The sequence below is a fragment of the Nuphar pumila genome, chromosome 9 (assembly GCF_984573655.1).
Source record: "Nuphar pumila chromosome 9, dmNupPumi1.hap1.1, whole genome shotgun sequence".
Lineage (NCBI taxonomy): Eukaryota > Viridiplantae > Streptophyta > Magnoliopsida > Nymphaeales > Nymphaeaceae > Nuphar > Nuphar pumila.
In genome coordinates this window covers 7,851,448-7,855,743 of record NC_143257.1, presented here as the reverse complement: position 1 = coordinate 7,855,743, position 4,296 = coordinate 7,851,448, and the positions used below count along the sequence as shown (strand labels likewise).

The window sequence follows — 4,296 nt, the reverse complement described above, 5'->3', positions numbered from 1 at the left end:
CAACGTGATCCATCGATGGGTGTCGTGGTCTTGAATGGTTGTTGTGGTCACAGTGATTTCCCCGAGCATCTTGTGGATTGTGAATCTTTGGGTAGAATTATATCAAGAGAAGTTCTTAAAGTCGAAGCCGAAGTCATGTTCTGATACATATTTGAATTCAGAATTGAAATCAAGGAAGAAGGTTAGGTAAAAGAGCATCCCCAATAATGTAGAAGCAATACAGGGTTAGAAGTATGTAGATTGGGGAAGAGATTAAATCATGTATACGGAGAAATGGTTTCAAATGGAGTTCATTGGAAGGGCGGTGATTGAGAAATACAATGAAAATTTTGAAACTTTAAAGAGTTTGTTGATTGTTGCTGTAGGCAAATCATGATTCACAAGGTAAGCAAGTTCTTTTTTTGACATATTTATCAATAGTTGAGGAAACAAGAATAAGATACATTATCACTAGTTGAATCGTCAAATATAGAAGGTATAAATGATGCAAAAGGATAGCTTTAGCCAATCATCTCTAATGGGTGAAATGATACATTGTTGGCAAAAAAACTTAAGTAGAAAGAAGGAGCTTAGTTGATATTTAATGTGTAACATTTTTTGGTCGCAAATTAAATAAAGTTCTGATTCATAGTGTTACATTTTTATTACCAATTCTCTTTATATCTTTTTCTTTTTGTTCTCTTTCTTCTTTATCTTTTCTGTTGTCTTTTCTTCTCCTGCATTAGAGAAATAGAGATACTGGTGTTTTTTCTTGTCCTGTGTTTTGTGTCTATATGGTTAATATGTAAAGTGTGCTGGTTGTGGTGCATGTATTGAATCATAGTAGTCAAATGCTTGCTGATGGTTCATTGGAAATGAAAGCTTCTTTCTTAGAAAATTTGCTTAGTTTTAGTTTTGAGTTGAGCTTGAACATTTAGTTTTTGATATTGATTGATTTGATTTATTAAAATGGTGAAAACATTCTCAAGTATTCAGACATCATATTATTACCATTGTAGCCATGTTCAGGCACAATTTTTTTTAGAAATAGTTTATGATTTAGGTTTATACAGCCTTTTTGTAATTGGGAGTACTGATTTTGTGTTGCAATATAAATGACAAGTTTATTGGGCAAAATGACTTAATTGGATCTATATTCGGGCAATAAGCTATAATAAACTTATTAAAACATGTAAAATGATGAATAAATTGGGTCATATGATCCAAAACAAAGTAATTCAATCCATATTATTCATGACTGTCAAAATTGTTCGCACATCGTCATCAAACAACAAACATTTGAAACGTAGCATTTGAGTATGGTTCAAATAAACAGTTCCGTTCTTTCAATACGTTTAATTCAACTGTAGACAAGCCATCAAACATACCCTCAGGGACGGTTCTTTAATCCTTCCTTCCTCGGTCGTCGGTGAGAAAAAACCGAAAAAAAAAATAAAGGAACATATAACAAAGAGAGTAAAGGGGGAAAAGAAAACCACCATTCACGAAAGCCCCGTCGGTCCACCGTCTCCATCCCTCGCTCTCCGGCCACCGCCTCCTCATCCTCCCTCGGCCGGTGGTGAGATCGAGATCGGTAGTCTCAATTCCCTCCATTTTCCAACTCTCTTCCGAGAAATCACATCCCCTCTTCACCCAAATGTCGATCCGATCTCCCTTCTTGTTGTTCTTCTTCTTTCTCATCCTCCGCCCCTCTGATGCAGAGATCAGAGACTCAGAGGTTAGATCCGACTCCAGACCCATCATCCCCTTCGACGAGTTCGGCTTCACCCACTCGGGCCGCCTGGAGCTGAACCTGACGGGCATCTCCCTCAGCCAAGCCGATGCCGACCTCACCCAGGTGGGCTTCTTCCTCTGCACCCGCGACTCCTGGCTCCACGTCCTCCAGCAGCTCCAGGAGAAGGAGATCCACTGCGCCCTAGACTCCACCCTGGTCAAGGTGGTCACCACCTTCTCCAACCTCCGCGGCGCCTCCTTCCTCGACGTCCCCGTCGATGTGCACGATGCCAACCAGTTCGCCCTCGTCTTCGCCAACTGCCTCTCCCCGCAGCTCCGCGTCTCCATGAACGTCCGCTCCGCCATGTACAACCTCGAGGGCAAGAATCCTCCGCACAGAGACTACCTCTCGGCTGGCTCCGCCGTCCTCCCCAGGGTCTACTCCCTCTTGTGCCTCGTCTACACCGTGCTGGCCGGCGTCTGGATCGCCGTCCTCTACCGGAAGCGCCTCACGGCCTTCCGGATCCACTACTTCATGCTCTCCCTCGTGGTCCTCAAGGCGCTGAACCTCCTCTGCGAGGCGGAGGACAAGTCGTACATCAAGCGGACGGGGAGCGCTCACGGCTGGGACGTCCTCTTCTACATCTTCAGCTTCCTCAAGGGGATCACCCTCTTCACCCTCATCGTCCTCATTGGCACCGGGTGGTCCTTCCTCAAGCCCTACCTGCAGAACAAGGAGAAGAAGGTCCTCATGATCGTGATCCCTCTCCAGGTCGTCGCCAACGTCGCGCAGGTCATCATCGACGAGAACGGGCCGTTCGGCCAGGACTGGATAACCTGGAAGCAGGTCTTCCTGCTCGTCGATGTCATCTGCTGCTGCGCCGTGCTCTTCCCCATTGTCTGGTCCATCAAGAACCTCCGAGAGGCTGCCCGCACGGACGGCAAGGCCGCCGTAAACCTGATGAAACTCACGCTCTTCCGCCAGTACTACATTGTCGTCATCTGCTACATCTACTTCACCAGGGTCGTGGTCTACGCGCTGGTTACCATCACCTCGTACAAGTATTTCTGGACCAGCGTGGTGGCGAGTGAATTGGCGACACTGGCATTCTATGTGTTCACAGGGTACAAGTTCCGGCCAGAGGCGCACAACCCCTATTTCGTGATCGATGATGAGGAGGAAGAGGCGGCTGCAGAGGCATTGAAGCTCGAAGATGAGTTCGAATTGTGAATTGGCTCATGAAGGTTGATAGATCTGGGAAGCTCCTTTACTTCCTTGGGTGGTGATTAAATAAGAGAGTGGATTCATTTGGGGAAGGGGAGAATTGTTGGGATATTGCTGTTCCTTCATGGATTTAGCATGTAAGATGCGAGGAATAGGGAGGTTAGAGGTAGTCTTTTTTTTCGATATAGTATGGTTCAGTTACTACGATGGTTTTCTTTTCATGGAAAATATATTTTTATTGCAAGTTTGCATGTATTGTGTTTTGATTTTTGGGTGAAAATATATTGGTCACTGTAACTTGAATTCAGGTGGTTGGAAAAGCAAACTATATATTTTTTTGGTAATTTTTGTTTGGCAATAGACATTTATATGTCTGTATCTTTAACACTTTTTTTCCCTGTAATTGTGGGTTGATGGAACTCTTCCCGTTTGAAGGATGGTCTTCACTTCTGTAAGTATCTTGCTTGTTTGACTTCTGCTTCAAATTTTTTTGTTTCTGTACTTTCTGTGATGTGATTGATGTGTTTACTTCAATTATTTGGAACAATCATATGGGCTCTGAGAATATTGATGTGATAACTGTTCTCAAGGAATTTTGTTGTTGAATGTTATCAAGAGTAGCAGGTCCTTGCATGATTTTCTGTTTTGTTCAAAATCTCACGTCTCTTAGCTTCTAGATTGTGCATCCTTGTGAAATGTTGGTTCACCTATCTGAAGAGTGCAAATTTGTATATTGCATGGTTATGTTTGCTGTCTGCCCAGCAGTAGGTAGGAAACTTCCACCGTTCAGGTTGCATGCTTAGCTGGTGTGATCCTTAAATTGTTTTAGGTAGAATTGTCATGTGAATTTTGACTTTTGCTTCTTCCTCTTTTAGTGAGATGAATGCCTTCTTCTAGGTATAATCTCTATCGGAACATGCTAATGGAAATAACAGCATTAGAGAACTCATCCAACCCCCAAGCCCTCGAGGTGCCACCATCTTCAGTTAATATCCATCCATTTCCTTTTTTACATTTGTGATGATAAACTGATCACGTATTTCTTCCTTGGCTATCATTTCCCTCTCCTCTAAATGACAACAGATTGCACTTTGAAGTCAGTGACCCAACATGATGGATTTCTTGTTTCTCCCTGCAATGGAGTAGCATCAGAGTCAGATATTGTCTTTGTGATGCAAACTCGTTGCTTTCCTTCAAGAAGGGCCTTACATGTTCTATGCTTAACACCCTGGAAACTCAGGAATGACCAATTACTGAAATATGTTCTCAACTGATGTTTGCGTCAAACTAAATGCTGCCTTCCAAGGTTTAATTTTAGTTTTCCTATCAATGCTTGCTGAAGTCTGCAGTAAAGTAAT

At 43.2% G+C, this 4,296-nt stretch overlaps 1 pseudogene across 1 annotated transcript; it reads left to right on the top strand.

Moving 5' to 3' along the window:
- Positions 1-1,463: 1,463 nt before the first annotated feature.
- On the top strand, positions 1,464-3,282 carry LOC149828359 (protein CANDIDATE G PROTEIN-COUPLED RECEPTOR 7 pseudogene; annotated as a pseudogene). Its single transcript, XR_016434021.1, has one exon. The product of XR_016434021.1 is annotated as a protein CANDIDATE G PROTEIN-COUPLED RECEPTOR 7 pseudogene (transcript).
- Positions 3,283-4,296: the final 1,014 nt, after the last annotated feature.